The sequence below is a fragment of the Trachypithecus francoisi genome, unplaced genomic scaffold (assembly GCF_009764315.1).
Source record: "Trachypithecus francoisi isolate TF-2019V2 unplaced genomic scaffold, Tfra_2.0 Lachesis_group20, whole genome shotgun sequence".
Taxonomy (NCBI): Eukaryota; Metazoa; Chordata; class Mammalia; order Primates; family Cercopithecidae; genus Trachypithecus; species Trachypithecus francoisi.
The window spans coordinates 36415411-36439695 of record NW_022681466.1 but is presented as its reverse complement, the minus strand read 5'-3'; the positions used below and the strand labels follow the sequence as shown (position 1 = coordinate 36439695).

Below are 24285 nucleotides of genomic sequence, written 5' to 3'. Positions count from 1 at the left end.
TAGAAACCCAGTTTGGAAATTCATGCCTATCTAATTTAAAATTCCATGCCCTTTCTATTTTCTGTGTTACTTCTGTTAAGATCAAATGTTATGACCAGAAACCATGCTAGTTGGTCTTTAGAAATTATTATGATGATGATTATTGTTATTATTTTGAGACAGAGTCGTGCTCTGTTGCCAGACTGGAGTGCAGTGGTGTGATCTCGGCTCACTGCAACCTCCGCCTCCTGGGTTCAAGCAATTCGCCTGTCTCAGCCTCCAGAGTAGCTGAGACTACACATGCGCACCACCGCGCCCAGCTAATTTTTTTTATTTTTAGTAGAGACGGGGTTTCACCATGTTGGCCAGGATGGTCTCGATTTCTTGACCTCAGCTAATCCGCCTGGCTCGGCCTCCCAAAGTACTGGGAGTACAGGTAGGTGTGAACCACTGCACCCGGCCGGTCTTTAGACATTCTAAATTAAGGCTTAGTCTGTCATGACAATTAAATTTGGGACCTCAAATGCATGCACATGTGTATTTACATATTTGTGTCCATAAATATAGGTCTTTCTAGGGAGTGGAAGGGATGAGTAGCCAGAGCACACAGGATTTTTTGGGTAGTGAAAATATTTGATACACTGATACATGTCATTATATATTTTTTCAAACCCATAGAATGTGTGCAACCCCAAGAATGAACCCTAAACTATGGACTTTGGGTGATAATGATGTGTTAATGTAGGTTCATCAATTTTTCAGTCAACAGTTTGTTTGTTTATTTGTTTATTTATTTATTTTTGAGACAGTCTTGCTCTTTTGCCCAGGTTGGAATGCAGTGGTGCAGTCATAGCTCACTGCAGCCTTGAACTCCCAGGCTCAAGCGATCCTCCCACCTCAGTCTTCTGAGTAGCTGGGACTACAGGCATACACCACCATGCCAGGTTAATTTTTGTACTTTTTGTAGAGATGGGGTTTCGTCATGTTGCCCAGGCTGGTCTCAAACTCCTGGGCTCAGGCAGTCTGCCTACCTTGGGCTCCCAAACTGCTGGGATTATAGGCGTGAGCCACTGTGCCTGGCAATCAACAAATACTGATAATGTGGTAGGCTATGTCTATGTGTGGCAGGGGATATATGAGAGATGTCTGTACTTTGCTCTTTATTTTGCTGTGAACTTAAAACTGCCCTGATGAAAATAAAGTCCTTAAAAACAAACAAAAAACATCTATTTTAAGCATCTTAACATTTTTCATAATACAGTATTCCTCATTATAGCTACACAACAGTTTTCCCATCATTAACTTCTTATTTGCATTTTTTCCTGGGCATATTTGTTCTAAACTAAATGTACTCCACCTCCCAGTTATATACAGAGTTTCCACATTATTACAAACTATGAGATAAACTATGAGATAATGCTACAGGTATGATTTGAGACTCTTTTTTTTTTTTTTTTGAGACGGAGTCTCGCTCTGTCGCCGGGCTGGAGTGCAGTGGCCAGATCTCAGCTCACTGCAAGCTCCGCCTCCTGGGTTTACGCCATTCTCCTGCCTCAGCCTCCCGAGCAGCTGGGACTACAGGCGCCAGCCACCTCGCCCGGCTAGCTTTTTGTATTTTTTAGTAGAGACGGGGTTTCACCATATTAGCCAGGATAGTCTCGATCTCCTGACCTCGTGATCCGCCCGTCTCGGCCTCCCAAAGTGCTGGGATTACAGGCTTGAGCCACCGCGCCCGGCCTTGAGACTCTTTTTGTTTGTTTCTCATGTTATAATATTCTCTTTGACTTCCCTAGAGTTCTTTATGGGCAGATGTAGTGAACAATGAGAATTGACCACATAAAATTTCCTTAAATATGGGAAGGTAAATGAGATGTGGCTGGGCAAACATAGAAATGTAGTATAATATAAAGCAGCACTCAATTGTAGAAATGCTGCCAGGAAAGTATCTAAACATCTGGAATATGGTCAGAATTCTATATTAAATAATGCAGTGCAAGCATGTAGTATGTCCAAGTTAAAAAACTCTTGTATTGAAGATGTTAGGCATCTTACCTAAAGGAGTGCAGCATTTATAATTTGGGAATACAGAGGAAAGAAAGGGTCTATATATAAAATTACCAAATTGAAAAAAAAAAAAGGTGAAAATACTTAGTGATGATGGCATGTATTCTTTCTAAAAAATGAAACAAAACAATTTTTTAAATGAGGTGGAGTCTCACTGTGTTGCTCAGGCTGGTCTTGAACTCCTGGGCTTGCAATCCTCCCACCTCATTCCTTCAAGTAACTGGGATTACAGATACATGCTACTGTGCCTGGTTATGAGAGGAATGTGAATTTTAAAAGCATTTCTGGAAAGTAACTCAGCAAGCAATATTTACTAAATTAAATGTAGCTAGGCTGGGCACAGTGGCTCATGCCTGTAATCCCAGTACTTTGGGAGGCTGAGGTGGGCGGAGCACCTGAGGTCAGAAGTTTGAGACTAGCCTGGCCAACATGGCAAAACCTGGTCTACAAAAAATTTAGCTGGGCATGGTGGCAGGTGCCTGTAATCCCAGCCGCTTGGGAGTCTGAGGCAGAGACAATCACTTGAACCCGGGGAGGCAGAGGTTTCAATGAGCTGAGATCGCGCCATTGCACTCCAGCCTGGGCAACAGAGGGAGACTCCATCTCAAAAAAAAAAAAAAAAAAGTATCTGGCAATCCTAAACATGCCCTTTAACTTAGGAGTTTTTACTTTTTTTCTTAGTTTTTAATTTTTTGAGACAGAGTCTCACTGTCACCCAGGCTGGAGTGCAGTGGTGCGATCTCGGCTCACTGAAGCCTCTGCCTCCCAGGGTCAAGTAATTCTTGTGCCTCAGCCTCCTGAGTAGCTGGGATTACAGGTGTGTGCCACTGGCTAATTTCTGTAATTTTAGTAGAAATGAGGTTTCACCATGTTGGCCAGGCTGGTCTGTAACTCCTGGCCTTAAGCAGTCCGCCCACCTTGGCCTCCCAAAGTACCGGGATTACAGGCATGAGAGCCACTGCGCCCAGCCAGTAGTTTCACTTTTGAAAGTCTGTTTCGGCCGGGTGCGGTGGCTCAAGCCTGTAATCCCAGCACTTTGGGAGGCCGAGACGGGCGGATCACAAGGTCAGGAGATCGAGACCATCCTGGCTAAGATGGTGAAACCCCGTCTCTACTAAAAAAATACAAAAAAACTAGCTGGGCGAGGTGGCGGGTGCCTGTAGTCCCAGCTACTCGGGAGGCTGAGGCAGGAGAATGACGTAAACCCCGGAGGCGGAGCTTGCAGTGACCTGAGATCCGGCCACTGCACTCCAGCCTGGGCGACAGAGTGAGACTCCGTCTCAAAAAAAAAAAAAAAAAAAAAGACAAGTCTGTTTCATATGAACAAAAGTACTCGTATATTACCAGAGCAGATTGTTTTTACCAGGATGTTTATAGTCAGACAGCCTGAATGTACATCAGTAGGAATGGTCAAATAAATTGTTACAGCCATATTATGCAGTATTATGAAGCGATTAGATACTGAGTTAGGTGTATATTTGTTGACCTGAAGGGATTTACATGAGGTATTGAGTGAGAACAATAAGATACAGAGCAATGTGTATACTATGATCTCATTTTGTAAAACAGTTATCTAAAAAGTAAAAAATCTCTGCTGTATTTAACAACAGTCAGCTTTCAGTATCTGTAGTTTCCACATCTGTGGATTCAACCAACTATGGATCAAAAATACTTAGAAAAAAGTTATGGCTGAACTAAACATGTACAGACTTTTCCTCTTTTCATTATTGCCTATACAATACAGTATAATAACCATTTACATAGCATTCACCTTGTATTAGATATTATAAATAACCTAGAGATGATTTAAAGTACACAGGATGATTTGCATAGGTTGTATACAAGTATGATGCAATTTTATGCCAGACACTTGAGCATCTGCAGATTTTGGTATCTGAGGGAGGTCCTGGAACCAATCCCCCACAGATACCAAGAGACGACTGTTTATGTTTTATTCAGGATTGAATTACCACGGATAAAATTATGCAAGTAATTTCAGGGTATTAATATTGTTTACTTGGACATACTGGCAGAATGTGAAAAAATATATAATATGAGGGAGCCTGGATAATTCAGTTAGTAGAGCATCAGACTTAATCAGAGGTTCCAGGGTTCAAGTCCCTGTTTGGGTGTGTCCTGCAGCTTTTGGCACCTAATTCTGATTCTACCTTTGAAAACGGAAGAAAGAAAAAAAGTATTGTTTTTGCTGGGCATGGTGGTGCACATCTGTCGTCGCAGATACTCAGGAGGCTAAGGTAGGAGGATCGCTTGAGCCTGGGAAGTTGAGGCTACAATGAGCCAAGATTGCGCCTCTGCACTCCAGCCTAAGCGACAGAGCAAGACTCTGTCTCAACATTCCCCACCCCCTGCAAATATGTATGTGTGTGTGTGTATATATATACAGACACACTGTGTGTCAGTGGCAATCTGAAGTATAAAATCTGTGTGTATTACTATAAATATGTAAACATTTTAGTAGGCTCATTGGCAAGACTCATGAACATTAATTGACTTTGGTATGGGAGCCTGCATGATTGTGCCCATGTTTGCAGTTCAGCAACTGAAGTGAAAAAGAGACCAGTTGTTCCAAGTGCTTATTCTGAGGTTACTTGTTTTTCAGTTAACATTTCTCTGAAAAGACCAGACTACAAATTATAAAAGCTTTATGTTTTATTATTGACAATCCCTTTTAAAGTTGAAGTAGTTAACATTTGGAGTGAATTGGATTACTTTTTATTCTAATTTGTGTGTTTTCCAACTTTTAATTTTCAAATAGTTCAAGCCTTCATAAAGGTAGAAAGCGTAGGATAATAAACCCTACATATCCTTCACCTAAACTGATTATTAATATTTTGTTTTATTTTGGATAAAAAAGGAGCAAAAGCTCACCTTTTTTCTCACTACTCTAATCAGCCACTGTTAATGTCATGCAGTTTATATTCTTTGCCACTAAACATATTTCTTATTTGCTTAAAATTTTTAAATGAAAGCATAATTTATGGTAGATGAATACACAGAATTATGTGTTATAGTTTGAGTTTTGACAAATGTATATACAGTTGTAATCTATACCCCTGTAAAGATAGCATATCTGTCACCCCAGGAAGTTCTCACATGTGATTTCCCAGTCACCCTTATCTCTACCAATAGCTTCTACTGTTCTGTTTTCTTTTGTTTTAGAGAGTTTTCCCTGCTTTTGATGTTGTTGCATACATCAATATATCTTTCCTTTTTATTGCTAAGTATATTTCATTATATGAATATAACAAGTTATCAGTTTTTCTGCTGATTGAATTTGGGTTGGATATTGCTTTGAGTTATTATGAGTAAAGCTATTATGAACATTCTCATACAAGTCTTTTTGCATCATAGAGTTAACATTTGAGTATGCTGAGCAAATAAGTAAATCAACAGTATATAATGTGCACAATATGAGGTTCTGTTAAGTGCTGTGAAGAAACAAATCAGGGTAAGGAGATAGAGTAGGATGGAGGATGGTCTCCAGAAACAACTTCCTGATTAAGAGATACTTTAGCAAAGACCCAGAAAAGTATACAAGTGGACTATGCAGATCACTAGGAGAAACTGTGTATTTCCAACCAGAGAGGAGAAAGTGCAGCATTACTGAGGCAGGGGTGTGTTTGACATACGCCAGTATGGGTGCAGAATGAGCAACGTGGGGAAATGTTAAGGAGATATTACGAAGAGCAAGACATGAGTCAAGGACATGAATAGTATCTTTTTTTTTTTTTTTTTTTTTTTAACTAGAAAAGTAGATGAATGGTTTCACCATAGTAGAGTTTCCCAAAACAACAAAAATTATATAAAGTGTGAGTTCTCATATGTTGCAGCACCATGCTTAGTGCTTTGTGTATGTTATCTTTTTACAACAGTACTATGTGGCGTATTGGCACTTATCCCCATTTTACAGATGAAAGGATTAAAACACTAAGGGATTAAATTTAGTAGCCTTTATCAATAATTTTGTTTACAATTTTCAGCAGATGAGTTGACCATGTATTTTTTTTGACAGTAGCTTTTTCAGTGAGTAAGGGTAACTAACAGAAAAGAATTCTTGTCTAGCTTTGAGATTCATACATGGCATTTAGTACTACAAGAATTTGGACAAGTTATTTAACCTCTCTTAAGATCTACTTTACTCCTCTATAAAATAGAAGATTTGTGTTTGGTGCTTTTTAAGGTCTGATGAGTCTAATCTGTGAAAGAGCACAGGGAGCTGATTATCAAAGTGAAATAGAAGTTACCATTAAAGGTTAAGGGATACCTCATATATTTAACATTAAAAAAATACTGTCTTTAATAAAGTTTAGTGAACTTTTTGAAGTCACTGTGGAGGCTAAAATGTGCACACATATTTTAGATATTTGAGGCAAATGGCAAAAATGTCTTTGGTGATCATATTTAGTTGAAACAATTCAAGGTAATACAATTTATGTCTTGTTTCTCCTTTTTTGTGGGTTTGTTGATGGTGCCTGGAGCCTCTCCATCTGTTTTCCTATTTCTCCTTCTTTATCTCATCTTCCACTTCATCTCTCTTCTCTGTCTCAAAAAATTGCTCACAATTTCCTGTTTAGATAAATGAGAGTATTACTCAATTCATAATGCAGATTATAGAAAATTTGCTAAGAAAATAGAATTTTATAGCACACAACAACCTTGACAGAATCTAAAAATTTACATATAATATGTATTGGCAATAGAATCAAACTTTATGGATAAAATTTAGATTTGCAAAATTTAACTATACCTTGAAAGCTCACGTTGAGTGAATATGTAAGTTAAACTCAACAAGGACAAACTGATTGAATCAAATCTATCTTAAAAATGGTTTCAGTGAAATAAAAAATGAAGCAGAAGACTTGGAAATGGTTTAAAGGATAAATTTAGTTGTTCAATGGAATCCTTCTAGAAAATATTTTTCCCAGGGAAAGTGATTAGTTTTAGTATACTTTTGTATAAAATCTTCATGTTCAAGACATAATCCTTAACATCAAAAGAGTAGAGTTACTTCTTTATCAGTTGGATTTTTATTTGCCTCTGGGTCTATTTTTGGACCCAGGCAGAAGCTGTTTCTATTTTATGTCTTGAAAAATCCTTAAGGCTGATTTCTGAGCTTAAATCCTATGGTTTAAAGAGTTTACAATGGTGTGTGTGGTGGGGGATATTATTTAACATTTTCTGACAAGCAAACGCTTTTGAATTTTGTTGCGTGGGAGAGGAGTTGGTGACTTGGTAGTCAAGCCCATTTTCATTACTTTAATTGTGCGATTTATTAGGATTTTAAGCTTTTTATAAATGTTTCAGTGTTATGGGACAGAATTAAAAGGATTTAGAATAAAAGGAGTTTAACAAAAGGACTTTGCAACAGGATTGCAATAGTTTTTATATTTGATGGATTTGGCTAGCCGCTTTTCATTTCAATCATCATGGTACATTCTGTTAAATGCTGTAGAACAGGTGTGTGTAACGTCATTCTCTCTACTGTACATGCAAATAAACACACAATTTTATATATAAAAAGTTAATCCGTTGCAATTTGGAGGATTATGTTATGGGAGGGTGATGACTCCATTAGGCATCATGAAGAATGAAGAGTACATGCTATTTATACTGCATGAAAAAACAAGTTAATATCTACAGTGTTCATGAGATGTAGAATTTTTATGTGGACACTTTAATTCAAGATATCCACAATAAAATTATTTAAATGAAAATTAAGATTTTGTTACATTGTGTTCTAACTCTGAAATGAGAATTTTTTTTACTGGATGGTCTGCCTTATATAAAGTTGGAAGTTTAGTTAGTATCTGTTTCTTGTAGATTCTGGTCTTTTCTACTTGCATGGACTTTCTAGTAACTGTGTTGGGGGTTATTGCCATTCTCAGTATAGGGCTTTTATTTTGTAGTTTAAAATTTTAGCTTCTTTGATTATCCATAAACTTTATAAATTTTTAGTAAGTATTATGGGCCTAATCTAGAGAGCAAAGTTTGCTGAACTGATATACTTCAGTAGGTTAATGAAAACTACTGGAGTTCTTCAGTTCAGGTTTGAGAAAAACAATCACAATATTCTTGCCAGTATTATTTGCATTTTAAAAACTTGATGTTTCATTCATCAAAATATCAAATTGATATGTATAATACAGGTACAAACTGTAAAGACCTTGGAAGGACCAGTAAGTAGAAGGAAAATAGGTATTGTTAAAGGTGAAGGCAAAATATGTAGGAGTGAAGAATTTGCTCTGTATAGATGAAGTTCAGCTATAATTAATTTGGAACATAAATATTATGGACTGTGGGCCTGTTAATTTTTAACTTATGCTTGGATCAAAAGTAATATTGTTTTTTTTTTTTTTTTTTTTGAGACGGTGTCTCGCTGTGTCCCCCAGGCTGGAGTGCAGTGGCGCGATCTCCGCTCACTGCAAGCTCCGCCTCCCGGGTTCCCGCCATTCTCCCGCCTCAGCCTCCGAGTAGCTGGGACTACAGGCGCCCGCCACCGCGCCCGGCTAGTTTTTTTTGTATTTTTAGTAGAGACGGGGTTTCACCATGTTAGCCAAGAGGGTCTCGATCTCCTGACCTCGTGATCCACCCGTCTCGGCCTCCCAAAGTGCTGGGATTACAGGCTTGAGCCTCCGCGCCCGGCCCAAAAGTAATATTGTTAACTGTGAAATCTGATTTGTTTAGCAGGAGTAATGGTACACAATGTACAGTAAATTATGTTTGAACAAATCTATTCTTGATGCTTTCTCAATACATAATCACAGATTTGTTTAAAAGATGTAGGCACTGATTATTATATAATTATAAAATATTTCAATAACTATAGTTTTATTCATAAACATTAGTTGTGTTTGTAGTTTTTTGTTTGTTTTTTGAGATGGAGTCTTGCTCTCTCGTCCAGGTTGGAGTGCAGTGGTGTAATCTTGGCTCATTGCAGCCTCTGGCTCCCTGGTTCAAGCAATTCTACCTCAGCCTCCCGAGTAGCTGGGATTACAGGCACACACCACCACGCCTGGCTAATTTTTGTATTTTTACTAGAGACAGGGTTTCACTATGTTGGCCAGGCTGATCTTGAACTCCTGACCTCAGGTGATCCACCTGCCTTGGCCTCCCAAAGTGCTGGGATTACAGGCATGAGCCACTGCACTCGGCCTTAGTTTTGTTTTTCTTTTAGAGATGAAGATCTTACTATATTGCCCAGGCTAGAGTGCAGTGGCTATTCACAGGTATAATCATAGAGCACTATAGCCTCAAACTGCTGGGCTCAAACATCCATTGTAGATACTGTAGTCTGGTGTCTAAGAAATGATAGAACTTGTCTTAACTTAATTTTCAGTCTTATAATCACAATTAAAAAGTATTATATTATGTCAAGTCACAATCTCAGTGTATTAACCTTTCCTTCTTTGGATTAAACCTCATTATTTTTGGAGGAATCAATTAACATGGATTGTTAATGTTACAAATGCTTTTTACTGACCAGGTGTGTATCCTAGCTCTCTGGGAGGCTGAAATGGGAGACTCACTTGAGGCCAGGAGTTTAAGACTAGCCTGGGCACAGAGAGAGACCTCTATCTCTACAAAATATTAAAGAATTAGCTGGGCATGGTGGCGCATGCCTGTAGTACTAGCTACCAGAGAGGCTGATGAGGAAGGATCATTTGAGCCCAAGAGTTAGTGACTGGAGTGAGCTATGATGTCACCACTGTACTCCAGCCTAGGTGACAGAGCAAGACCTCATCTCTAAAAATCAGACTAACAAAATGCTTTTTATCACCCAGCCTAAGAAATAAAACAAAGAGTTTTGAAGTCCTTTGGCTACATCTTCCAAATATTTTTTTCTTCCTAAACCCGTAAGAGTTAAATCCCTATCCTGAAATTAGTGTTTATCTTTCTTATGTATTTATGTATCCTTGTCTCTATGGATATTTGTCATGTTGAAATACCATCCCTGGCTGGGCGCAGTGGCTCACGCTTATAATCCCAGCACTTTGTGGGGATGAGGTGGGCGAATCATGAGGTTAGGAGTTCGAGACCAGCCTGGCCAACCCAGTGAAACCCGGTCTCTACTAAAAATACAAAAATTAGCTGGGTGTAGTGACAGGCACCTGTTATCACAGCTACTCAGGAGGCTGAGGCAGGAGAATTGCTTGAACCTGGGAAGTGGAGGTTGCAGTGAGCCGAGATCTTGCCACTGCACTCCATCCTGGGCGACAGAGCTAGACTCTATCTCAAACAAACCAACCAACCAACCAAAAAAAAAAAAAAAAAATAGGGGCCAGGCGCGGTGGCTCACGCCTGTAATCCCAGCACTCTGGGAGGCGGAAGCGATCCCTCATGATCCCTCATGAGTAGATTAATGCTCTCCCTAGGGAGTGAGTGAGTTCTCACTCTGTTAGTTTCCAGAAGAGCTGGCTGTTAAAAAGAGCCTGCCCAGCCATTTGGCATGTGATCTCTGCAAATGCTGGCTCACTTCTGCTTTGTGTTATGAGTTGAAGCAGCCTGAGGCCTTCATCAGATGCTCAGTATTGAACTTTCCAGCCACCAGAAGTGTGAGCCAAGTAAACCCCTTTTCTTTAGACTACCCAGTCTCAGGTATACTGTTATGGCAATACTAACCGAACTGAAACAATGTGTGTGACTGCTTTATTTTTTCATTTTTATTTTTTCCCCTCTGCTACCCTAGTGTGACTGTGTTAGATATCTCATCTCAGTGGAATCATGTAATATTTATCTTTTTGTGATTGGCATATTTCACTTATAATGTTCTCAAGGTTCATCCATGTTGTAGCATGTGACAGAATTCCCTTCTTTATTTTTATTTTTAATTTTTAATTAATTAATTTACTTTTTTAAGATGGAGTCTCATTCTGTCGCCCAGGCTGGAGTGCAGTGGCACGATCTTGGCTCACTGCAGCCTCCGCCTCCCAGGTTCAAGCAGTTCTCTGCCTCAGCCTCCTGACTAGCTGGGATTATAGGCGCCTGCCACCATGCCCGGCTAATTTTTGTGTTTTTAGTAGAGATGTGGTTTCACCATCTTGGCCAGGCTGGTGTTGAACTCCTGACCTTGTGCCTCCCAAAGTGCTGGGATTACAGACATGAGCCACTGTGCTTGACCTTTATTTTTATTTTTTATTTTTCCTAAGTTATTGGGGGTACAGGTGGTATTTGGTTACATGAGTAAGTTCTTTAGTGATGATTTGTGAGATTTTGATGCATCTGTCACCTAAGCAGTATACATTGTACCACATTTCCAGTTTCTTATCCCTCACCCCCATCTCACTTCCCCTCCAAGTCCCCAAAGTTCACTGCATCATTTGTATGCCTTCACGTTCTCATAGCCTAGCTCCCAGATATTAGTGAGAACATATGATGGTTGGGTTTCCATTCCTAAGTTACTTCACTTAGAATAAAAGTCTCCAGTCTCATCCAGGTCGCTGCAAATACTGTCAATTCATTCCTTTTTATGGCTGAGTAGTATTACATCGTACATATATATATATATATACACACACACACACACACACACGAGAGTTTCTTTATCCACTCATTGATGGGCATTTGGGTTGGCTCCATGGTTTTGCAGTTGTGAAGTGTGCTGCTATAAACATGCGTGTGCAAATATCTTTTTTGAATAATTATTTCTTTTCTTCTGGTTAGATACCCAGTAGTGAGATTGCTGGATCAAATGGTAGTTCTACTTTTAGTTCTTTAAGGAATCTCCACACTGTTTTCCACAGTGGCTGTACTAGTTTACATTCTCAGCAGCAGTGTAGAAGTGTTCCCTGATCGCCGCATCCACGCCAACATCTACTGATTTTTGATTCTTTGATTATGGCCATTCTTGCTGGAGTAAGGTGGTATTGCATTGTGGTTTTGATTTGCATTTCCCTGATCATTAGTGATGTTGAGCATTTTTTCATGTGTTTGTTGGCCATTTGTCTGTCTTCTTTTGAGAATTGTCTATTCATGTTCTTAGCCCACTTTTTGATGGAATTGTTTTATTCTTAATGATTGGTTTGAGTTCGTTATAGATTCTGGATATTAGTCCTTTGTCAGATGTGTAGATTGTGCAGATTTTCTCCCACTATGTGGATTGCCTGTTTGCTCTGCTGACTGTTCCTTTTGCTGTGCAAAAGCTCTTTAGTTTAATTATGTCCTAGCTACTTACCTGTGTTTTTATTGCATTTGCTTTTGGGTTCTTGGTCATGAAATCTTGCCTAAGCCAGTGTCTAGAAGGGTTTTTCCAATGTTATATTCTAGAATTTTTATAGTTTCAGGTCTTAGGTTTAAGTCCTTAATCCATCTTGAGTTGATTTTTGTGTAAGGCGAGAGATGAGGATCCAGTTTTATTCTCCTACAGGTGGCTATCCAATTATCTCAGTACCATTTGTTGAAAAGGGTGTCCTTTCCCCTCTGTATGTTTTTGTTTGTTTGTTGAAAATCAGTTGACTATAAGTATTTGGGTTTGTTTCTGGATTCTCTACTCTGTTCCATTGGTCTGTCTGCCTGTTTTTATACCAGTACCATGCTGTTTTGGTGACTGTGGCCTTACAGTATGGTTTGAAATTAGGTAGTATGAGGCCTCCGGTTTGTCCATTTGCTTAGTCTTGCTTTGGCTATATGGGCTCTTTTTTCGTTGCATATGAATTTTAGAATTGTTTTTTCTAATTCTGTGAAGAATGGTGGTGGTATTTTGATGGGGATTGCTTTGAATTTGTAGATTGCTTTTGGCAGTATGGTTGTTTTCACAATTTGATTCTATCCGTCTATGAACGTGAGCATGGGATATATTTCCATTTGTTTTTGTCATCTGTGATTTCCTTCAGCAGTGTTTTGTAGTTTTCCTTGTAGAGGTCTTTTGATTCCTTGGTTGTGTATATTCCTAAGTATTTTATTTTATTTTTTTTGCTGCTATTGTAAAGGGGCTTGAGTTCTTGATTTCTTTCTCCTCTTGGTCGCTGTTGGTGTATAGAAGAACTACTGATTTGTGTACATGAATTTTATATCCAGAAACTTTGCTGAATTCTTTTATCAGTTCTAGGAGCTTTCTGGAGGAGTCATTAGGGTTTTCAAGGTAAAAGATCATATTGTCAGCAAACAGTGACAGTTTGACTTCCTCTTCACCGATTTGAATGCTCTTTATTTTTTTCTCTTGTCTGATTGCTGTGGCTAGGATTTCCAGTACTGTGTTGAAGAGGAGTGGTGAGAGTGGGCATCCTTGTCTTGTTCCAATTCTCAGAGGGAATACTTTCAACTTTTCCCCATTCAGTATTGTGTTGACCATGAGTTTGTTATAGTTTTCTTGAATTAGATTAAGGCATGTCCCTTGTATGATGATTTTGCTGAGAGTTTTAATCATAAAGGGGTGCTGGATTTTGTCATGCTTTTTCTGCATCTGTTGAGATGATCATGTGATTTCGTTTGTTTGTTTGTTTGGCGGAGTCTTGCTCTTTTGCCCAGGTTGGAGTGCAGTGCTGTGATCTTGGCTCCCTGTAGCCTCTGCCTCCCGGGTTCAAGCAATTCTTGTGTCCCAGCCTTCTGAGTAGCTGGGATTACAGGCATGTGCCACCACACCTGGCTAATTTTTGTAGTTTTAGTAGAGACAGAGTTTCACCATGTTGGCCAGGCTGCTGTCCAACTCCTGACCTCAAGTGATCCACCCACCTCGGCCTCCCAAAGTGTTGGGATTATAGGTGTGAGCCACCACTCCCTGCCGTGATTTTTGTTTTTAATTTGGTCTATGTGGTGTATCACATTTGTTGACTTGCGTATGTTAAACCATCCCTGCATCCCTGATATGAAACCCACTCGATCATGGTGAATTATCTTTTTGATATGTTGTTGGATTCGGTTAGCTAATATTTTGTTAAGGATTTTAGCATCTGTGTTCATCAAGAATACGGGCCTGTAATTTTCTTGTTTGGTTATATCCTTTCCTGGTTTTGGTATTAGGGTAATGCTGGCTTCGTAGAATGAATTAGGGACAGTTCCTCCTTTCTTTCTCTTGTGGAATAGTGTCAGAACGATTGGTACCAGTTCTTCTTTGAATGTCTACTGGAATTCTGCTGTAAATCTGTCTTGTCCTGGACTTTTTTTTGTTGGTAATTTATAAAATTACCATTTCAATCTCACTGCTTGTTATTGGTCTGTTCAGGGTATCTAAGTCTTCCTGGTTTCAGCTAGGTTGTATTTTTCCAGGAATTTATCCTCCTTTTCTAGGTTTTTTAGTTTACTTGCATAAAGGTGTTCATAGTAGTCTTGGATGATCATTTGTATTTCGTGTCAGTTGTAATACCTCCTGTTTCAGTTCTTAGAGAGGTTATTTGGATTTTCTCTCTTCTTGGTTAATCTTGCTAATGCTCTATCAATTTTATTTATCTTTTCTAAGAACTAGCTTTTTGTTTCTTTTATCTTTTGTATTTTTTTTTTTCATTTTCATTTAGTTCTGCTCTGATCTTGGTTATTTCCTTTCTTCTGCTGGGTTTGGGTTTGATTTGTTCTTATTTCTCTAGTTCCTTGAGGTGTGACCTTAGAATGTCAGTTTGTGCTCTTTCAGGCTTTTTGATGTAGGCATTTAGGGCTATAAACTTTCCTCGTAGCACCACCTTTGCTATATCCCAGAGGTTTTGTTTTTGTTTTTATTTTATTTTTTTGAGACAGAGTCGCACTCTGTTTACCAGGCTGCAGTGCTGAGGCGTGATCTCTGCTCACTGCAGCTTCCATATACCAGGTTCAAGCGATTCTCCTGCTTTAGCCTCCTGAGTGGCTAGGATTAAAGGTGTGTGCCACCATGCCCAGCTGATTTTTTGTATTTTTAGTAGAGATGAGGTTTTGCCACCTTGGCCAAGCTGGTCTTGAACTTCTAGCCTCAAGTGATCCACCCACTTTGACCTCCCAAAGTGCTGGGGTTACAGGCGTAAGCCACCGTGCCCGACCATTTTCCTTCTTTTTTAACCGACCATTTTCCTTCTTTTTTAAGGCTGTGTAATCCATTTCAATGTACCACCTTTTCTTTATCCATTCATCTATCAGTAGACTTTAGGGTTGCTTCCATCTGTTGGCTATTAGGAATAATGCTGCAGTGAACATAGTTGTGCAAGAGTTTGCCACATTTGTTTTTACTTTTAATCTTTTTTTTTTTTTTTTTTCTGTGGTGTGGGAAACAAGATCTTGCCCTGTTGTCCAGGCTAGCCTTGAGCTCCTGGGCCCAAGCAATTCTCCTGCCCAGCCTCCTGAGTAGCTGGGACTGTAGGTGTGTAGCACTACACCTGACTACATATATTTACTTATTTACTTTTAATTTATTATACTTTAAGTTCTGGGATACATGTGCAGAATGTGCACGTTTGTTGCATAGGTATACACATGCCATGGTGGTTTGCTGTGCCTGTCAACCCGTCATCTACATTAAGTATTTCTCCTAATGCTATCCCTCTCCTAGCCCCCCACCCCCGACAGACCCTGGCGTGTGACGTTCCCCTCTCTGTGTTCGTGTGTTCTTATTGTTCAACTCACACTTACGAGTGAGAACATGTGGTGTTTTAATTAATAAGCTTTATTTCTTAGAGCAGTTTTAGATTCACAGAAAAATTAAGCAGAAAATAGAGTTTTCCAGCCTGGGCAACATGGCGAAACCCCATTTCTGCAAAAAATACAAAAAGTAGCCAGGCATGGTGGCGTGTGCCTGTCGTCTCAGCTACTCAGGAGGCTGAAGTGGGAGAATCACTTGAGCTGGGAGGTGGAAGTTTCAGTGAGTTGAGGTTGCGCCACTACTCTCCTGCTTGGGCGATAGTGGGAGAGCCTGTCTCAAACAAACAAAAACACATATAATTTCTGTATACCCCTGACCCTACCCAGGCACTACCCACTTCCCACTTTTTGCATCATAGTGGTACATCTGTTACAAGTGATGATCCTACACTGACACATTATTATTCCCCAGAGTCCCTAATCGACGTTAGGATTCTCTTGGTCTACATTCTAGAAATTTTCACAAATGTATAATGATATATTTCACAAATGTATAATGAAGTAATAATCCACCATTTTAGCATCATACAGAAAAGTTTCAGTTAAAACTTAAAACTTAGAAGTCCTTAAAATCCCTCTGTGCTCTATTCATGTCTTCCTCCTAATTCCTGCAACCATTGATCTTTTTACTGTCCCCATAGTTTTGTCTTTCCCAAAATGTCATGTAGTTGGTAACATACAGTATGTAGCCTTTTTATATTGACTTCTTTCAATGAGCAATATGCATTTAACATTCCTTCACTTTATTTTATGGCTTGATAGCTCATTTCTTTTTAGTCTGTTGTTTGGATATATTACAGTTTATTTATCCATTCATCTGCTAAAGAACATGTTGGTGGCATCCAAGTTTTGGCAATTATAAATAAAGCTGTCGGCTGGGAACGGTGGCTCAAGCCTGTAATCCCAGCACTTTGGGAGGCCGAGACGGGCGGATCACGAGGTCAGGAGATCGAGACCATCCTGGCTAACACAGTGAAACCCCGTATCTACTAAAAAATACAAAAAACTAGCCGGGCGTGGTGGCGGGCGCCTGTAGTCCCAGCTACTCGGGAGGCTGAGGCAGGAGAATGGCGTAAACCCGGGAGGCGGAGCTTGCAGTGAGCTGAGATCCGGCCACTGCACTCTAGCCTGGGCGACAGAGTGAGACTCCGTCTCAAAATAAATAAATAAATAAATAAATAAATAAATAAATAAATAAATAAATAAAGCTGTCATAAACATCGTGTGTAGGTTTTTGTGTGGACAAACGTCTTCAGTTCGTTTTGGTAATTACCAAGGAGTGTGATTTCAGCATTGTGTGGTAAGAGTATGTTTAGTTTTGTAAGAAACTGCCAAACTCCTCCAATGTGGCTGTGCTATTCGGCATTCCCCTTAGCAGTCTGTGAAAGGTGCTACTTGCATCCTCTTCAGCATTTAGTGTTGTCAGTGTTCTGGAATTTGGTTGTTCTAGTAACTGTGCAATGGTACCTCATTGTTTTAGTCTATAATTCCATAATAACAGATTTCCTCCATTTTCTTCTTTTGTTAAACTTGTTTTAGCTATTCTAACTCCCTTACCTTTCCACAAAATTTTAGAATACTCCTGTTTCTAATTGCAAAAAATTCTGCTGGATTTTTGGTAGGAATTACATTAAACTTTATGTCAGTTATGTATCTCCATGTATTTAGGTTGTCTTTTGTTTCTTTTATCAGCATTTAGTAGTTTTCAGTACAGAAGTCCTGTACATGTTTCATCGATTTATACCTCAGTATTTACATTTCTTTTGAACAAGTATAAGTGCTACTGTACTTTAAATTTCAATTTTCATTTGTTCATGATAGTATATATTTTTGTATGCTGATCTTATAGCTTGTGACTTGCTGAACTAACTTATTCTAGTTTTTAAAAAATATTTTCTTGTTGATTCCTCTGTAATTTTTATGTAACCAATCATGTTATCTGTAAATGGGGAGTTTTATTTCTTCCTTTCTGATCTGTATGACTTTTACTTTGTTTGCTGCTTTATTGTACTGGATAGAACTTCCAGTACTCTATTGAACAACAGTGGTGAGAGTGGACACTCTTGCTTTATATCTGACCTCAGAGGAAAAGCATTCAGTTTGTATGATGTTAGCTAAAAGTTTTTGTGTTAAGTTATATCATTTAATACCTGGAGCAACCACTTGAATTCCTGATCCTATAACAATCTGTTTCTTCTCAGGTAGCTTGTAGAAGCATTTGTTTGTTATCACTGTCTTGAAACAATGTACTCTGATATTGGTCTGTTTCATGTACTGTGCTAGAACGTGAAGAAGCTGATAAAATCATAGTTTTTTGTTTTGGGGAAAGTTTTTGAATTATTTCATGGGTGATTTTCTCCTGTTTTCTCTGTTCTTTCTTTGGAACTTCTGTCATCTATGTATTGGCTGTTTGAGTCCATCCTTTTCAATTTCTTGTGTGTGTGTAAACATGCTCTTTTCTTCTCTTGTGTTTTTGCTCTTCTCTCTGGGAAATTTTCTTAAATTTGCCTCTGATTCTTGTGTTGAGTTTAAAAACAGTATGTGCCTTACCCCAAGGATTATAAATCATGCTGCTTTATAAAGATACATGCACACGTATGTTTATTGTGGCATTATTCACAATAGCAAAGACTTGGAACCAACCCAAATGTCCATCAATGATAGACTGGATTAAGAAAATGTGGCACTTATATACCACGGAATACTATGCAGCCATAAAAAAGGATGAGTTCATGTCCTTTGTAGGGACATGGATGAAGCTGGAAACCATCATTCCGAGCAAACTATCATAAGGACAGAAAACCAAACACTGCATGTTTTCACTTATAGGTGGAAATTGAACAATGAGAACACTCGGACACAGGAAGGGGAACATCACACAGCAGGGCCTATTGTGGGGTGGGGAGAAGGGGGAGGGATAGCATTAGGAGATATACCTAATGTAAATGACGAGTTAATGGGTGCAGCGCACCAACATGGCACAAGTATACACATGTAACCTACACGTTGTGCACTTGTACCATAGAACTTAAAGTTATAATGATAATAATAAAAAAATAAAAACAGTATTTTCCTGCCTGTAATCCGAGCACTTTAGGAGGCCAAGGCAAGCAGATCATCTGAGGTCAGGAGTTTGAGACCAGCCTCTACTAAAAATACAAAAATTAGCCTGGCATGGTGGCACGCGCCTGTAGTCCCAGGTACTTGGGAGGCTGAGGCAGGAGAATCGCTTGAATCTGGGAGGTGAAGGTTGCAGTGAGCCAAAATCACGCCACCGCACTCCAGCCTGTGCAACAGAGTGAGACTCCATCTCAAAAAAAAAAAAAAACAAACTATATATATATTTATATATTTATGTAAATATAAATACACACACACACACATATATATATATATCCTTGTCTTTGTCATTCTTCAAGAGCTCTCTTTTATTCTCAAAGCATCTTTTTCTAGTCCTTATTTTGTTCCATGTCTGCAGTATCTTCTCTTACATCATGGAAATGATTAATGACAATTTTTAATTTTTATTGTGTTCTTCCTGTGTAGTATTAGATACTTTCCAGATGACTGTTAATCCTTGGCTGTTTGCACATAATTGTCAGTGGCAAACTGAAAAGCTAATTGAAAACACTGCATATCTGTTTGTCGACTTTTTGTTTTTTTGAGATGGAGTTTTACTCTTGTTGCCCAGGCTGGAGTACAGTGGTGCCGTCTGGGCTCACTGCAAACTCTGCCTTCTAGGTTCAAGCGATTCTCCTGCCTCAGCCTCCCGAGTGGCTGGGATTACAGACACCTGGCTAATTTTGTATTTTTAGTAGAGATGGAGTTTCAGCATGTTGGCCAGGCTGGTCTTGAACTCCTGACCTCCGCCTCGGCCTCTTAAAGTGCTGAGATTACAAATGTGAGCCACTGTGCCCGGTCTATTTGTTGACTTTTAATTTTATTGTGAGGTGCTTTAGTTGTGTTGTTTGTTTGTTGGAACCCTCTGATGGATAGTATATTTTAGTCTTTCCTCTTAGACTAAAATGTCCCAGAGAAGACTTACAAGTGCCCACCTAAAGGATAAGGTTCTTGTGCTAGCGTCCTGGAAGCACCACGGGAGAGGCCACAGGAAGGATGATGAAGGGCTATTTCAATATTACGTATTAATGTTGTCATTTAATCTTCTTCACTTTTTTGTTTGGCATTCACCTTTACCCAGTGTCCTTCTGTCTGTCTCTAGAGAGTAACCTTTCAGCCTTGTGCTGGGAATGGGGAAGGTGAGTTGCCTGACAGGGTAAAAGTCTTACATCGATGTGTTTTTCAGATAGCCAATATCAAATCTAGTCTTCTTTATTTTAGCTTTGTCTCCCACCAAATCCAGTACTATCAGTTATTGTACCTTTTAAAGATTCTTCGATGTAAAGTAATTCGGGTGTCAGGTTTTCCCCCCATGCAGTACCGTGAACTTTTACTTAAGATTGCTAAGTCAGTCATCAGTCATCTGTTTCCAAAACTTGTTGGGATTATATGTTTTTAAAGTACATTTAATTTAATTTTTTTTCCTAGAATTTTCTGAAGGTATAAAATGAAATTCATGTCTTCAGTCTACCATCTTTTTTTTATTTTTTGAGACGGAGTCTTGCTCTATTGCCCAGGCTGGAGTGCAGTGGCCGGATCTCAGCTCACTGCAAGCTCCGCCTCCCGTGTTTGCGCCATTCTCCTGCCTCAGCCTCCCAAGTAGCTGGGACTACAGGTGCCCACCAACACGCCCGGCTAGTTTTTTTGTATTTTTTAGTAGAGACGGGGTTTCACCGTGTTAGCCAGGATGGTCTCGATCTCCTGACCTCGTGATCCGCCTGTCTCGGCCTCCCAAAGTGCTGCAGTCTACCATCTTAACTCAGAAGTTGAAATAACCATTTACTTGTTTCTTCTGGCATTTGCCTTCTTATTTAAAAACAAGGGAAAAATTTTTGGGGACATTTGTATATTCACATGGTCTGAAAATGAACAAGCATAAAGTATATAATGAAAAGTTTTTTCTTTCTTTTTTTTTTCATTTTCCCTGTCATAAGTGGCTATTAAGATTTTTTTTTTTTTTTGAGACGGAGTTTCACTCTTGTTGCCCAGACTGGAGTGCAATGGCATGATCTCGGCTCACCACAACCTCTGCCTCCCAGGTTTAAGTGATTCTGCTGCCTCAGCCTCCCGAGTAGCTGGGATTACAGGCATGCACCAACACATCTGGCTAGTTTTTTGTATTTTTAGTGGAGACGGTTTCTCCGTGTTGGTCGGGCTGGTCTCAAACTCCTGATCCACCCACCACGGCCTCCCAGAGTGTTGGGATTATAGGCATGAACCACTGCGCCCGACCACTATTAGGATTTTTATGTATCCTCCTAGAGTTTGTATATGTATGTGTACATATATGCAGGTCTTTTTTTCTCTTCTTTATTAAAAAAAGGTAGTATATCGGCTGGGCGTGGTAGCTCATGCCTGTAATCCCAGCACTTCGGGAGGCCAAGGCTGGTGGATCATGAGGCCAGGAGTTCGAGATCAGCCTGGCCAACATGGTGAAACCCCATCTCTACTAAAAATACAAAAAATAGCTGGGCATGGTGGCAGGTGCCTGTAATCCCAGCTACTCTGGAGGCTGAGGCAGGAGAATCATTTGAACCTGGGAGGCAGAGATTGCAGTGAGCTGAGATCATGCCATTGCACTCCAGCCTTGGGGAGACTCTATCTCAAACACACACACACACACACACACACACACACAAAACAAAAGGTAGTTTATTATTCTGTGTCTTCCTATTATTGTATGTATTCCTTTTTTCCACTTTGTATCTTCTATCCCATTCCATGTTTTTACAGAGTAATTCATTCTCTTGTTTTGCAGTGGTAGGAAATATTCCATTATAACTTGAAGTTTTCCATTCTTGCTATTATAAACAATGCTGTTGTGAATAATCTTATGTACAAGTTATTTCTCTCATGTCTGAGTATATGTGTAGGATGAACTCCTAGCAGTGACTTATCGGATTAAGGGGTATTTGTATTTCAATTTTGATTAATATGGTGAGAAAATTTTATCAAATTTTTGGATTTTTTGAGGAGCTCTTAAATAAGTGTCAGTGTACATAGTTAAATTTAGTTATATAGTCCCTTTTATTTTAGCTTCATCTCCTATCACATTTAGTACCTGGTATTATCAATTATTGTGGCTTTTAAAGATCCTGTGATGTAAACTAATTTGAGTGTCGGTTTTTTTTTTTCCCCCAAGCACTACCTTGCACTTTTACTTAGGACTGCTAAATCAGTCATCAGTCTGACTTAGCAGGCTTAAGTGAATACACACACACACACACACACACACAGTTTTAAAGATATATAGTTATAATATATAAATATATGTAGTTATAAATTTTTAAGTAGAAAATTTCTGACTTATTTAAAGACAGTGTGAATAGTGTGATGATCCCTAAGGAACCCACCAGTCATCATTTTATGACTATTCTTGTTTCATTAGCATTTATTTCCTTCCCTCCAGATTATTTTGAACCCTCCCCAGATGTCATATCAGTTTATTGGTTAACATTTCCTTACTTATTTCTAAAAGATTAGGTATCTTAAAAATGTAACCATAGTATTGTAGGGGAGGAAAACTTCTCTAACCTCTCAGGGTTTCTGGCTGGGCCAAAAAATTAAACTGACATAAGAGAAATTAAGAGGAGAAAAGCATACAAATTTTTATTTCGTAAGATTTACATGTATATATGTGTCCGAACAGAGAAATGAAGACTTAAGGAAGTGGTGGCCAGGCGCCGTGGCTCCCACCTGTAATCCCAGCACTTTGGGAGCCCGAGGCAGGCGGATTGCCTGAACTCAGGAGTTCGAGACCAGCCTGGGCAACACGGTGAAACTCCGGCTCTACTAAAATACAAAAAATTAGCCGGGCGTGGTGGCATGCGCCTGTAATCCCAGCTACTCGGGAGGCTGAGGCAGGAGAATAGTTTGAACCTGGCAGGCGGAGGTTGCAGAGAGCCCAGATCTGCCATGGCACTCCAGCCTGGGTGACAGAGCAAGACTCCATCTCCAAAAAAAAAAAAAAAAAAGAGAAGTGGCTCAGCCTAAGCTCTTTTTTTTGTTTTTGTTTTTGTTTTTTGAGATGGAGCCTTGCTCTTGCTCTGTCCCCCAGGACGGAGTGCAAGCGTTGGCATGATCTTGGCTCACTGTAACCTCTGCCTCCCAGGTTCAAGCTATTCTCCTGCCTCAGCCTCCCGAGAGGCTAGGATTACAGCGCCCACCACCACGCCTGGCATATATATATATATGTATTTTTTTTTAAACTAGAGATGGGGTTTCACCATATTGGCCAGACTGATCTCACACTCCTGACCTCGGCCTCCCAAAGTGATCCACCCGCCTCGGCCTCCCAAAGTGCTGAGATTACAGGCATGAGCCATCGTGCCCAGCTTCGGCCTAAGTTCTTACATGCTAGGTTGAACAAAGAATGACATTTATGGAAAAATATCTGGGAAGATAAGGGCTAGTTTAACAATGTTCATTTATACAGATTTCTTTCATCTGGCCTTCACATCTCCGGTGATTAAAATGTTCCTTCCTGGTGTGTAGGAAGGTCATCTTTCACTTGAGGGCTTCCTTTCAGGAATCAAAGAGCCAGTCAGAGTGTCTTTCTTACATCTGCTGTTTTTCAAATGCCTTTAGCTCAAAATAATCAATATGCCAAAGAGGTATGTTTTGGAGTGATTTGTCCTGAACTCCTTATTATCAATATAGTTATCATTATATCATTATCATTATCAATATCATCATTATAGTTTTCATTATCAATATAGTTTTAAGGAACCTCTGTCATGTGTGAGGTTGAGCATTTTTCCTTCTTTATCTTTTTTTTTTTTTTATGAGACAGATTCTTGCTCTGTCATCCAGGCTGGAATGCAGTGGCACAATTGTAGTTCACTGCAGCCCCCAACTCCTGGGGGCTCAAAAGGTCCTCTTACTTCAGCCTCCTGCGTAGCTAGGGCTACAGGTGTGTGCCACCATACCCAACTAATTTTTTGTTTTTATTTTTTGTAGATACAGAGTTTTGCCCTGTCTCAAGTGATCCTTCTGCCTCAGCCTCCCAAAGTTTTGGGAGTATAGGCGTGAGCAGACACAGAGCACCTTTTCATATGATTCAGAACCATTTATATTTCCTGACTTTACTTTTTTTGCTTCTTGTTCGTATTATATTGGTCTTGTATCCTGTAATATTGTTGAGTTCACTTATTATTATTATTATTAGGTGGACTTAGGACTTGATGGGAGCTGCAACTATGGATATTCTTGTGTTATTACTGCTGTTACTAGGAAAACTCTGAACCATTACCTGTGACATTTGCTGTAGATCTTTTGTAGATGATCATTATTAGGTTAAAAAAGGTATTTTTGTTATATTTTTTATTCTTATGATTAGGTATAGAGTCTAATTGAATACTTTTTCTGCGTCTGCTGAAATATTAATATGATTAATTACGTTAATAGATTTTATAATGCCAAACTATTACTGTTTCTTGGGTAAATCTAATTCGGTTATGAGAGTTTATTTTTTTCATATATGTTGCTATTTAGTTTGCTGATATTTTGTTTAGGATTTTTGCAACTGTGTATCAATGGGAATGACCTATAATTTTATAATTTTCTTGT

The 24285-nt window shown here is 39.3% G+C and overlaps 1 protein-coding gene across 13 annotated transcripts in view; it reads left to right on the top strand.

Annotated features, from left to right (window-relative positions):
• BCAS3 (BCAS3 microtubule associated cell migration factor) overlaps positions 1-24285 on the top strand; it is a 736060-nt gene that overhangs the window by 97699 nt on the left and 614076 nt on the right. The gene's annotated exons all lie outside the window — the stretch shown is intronic.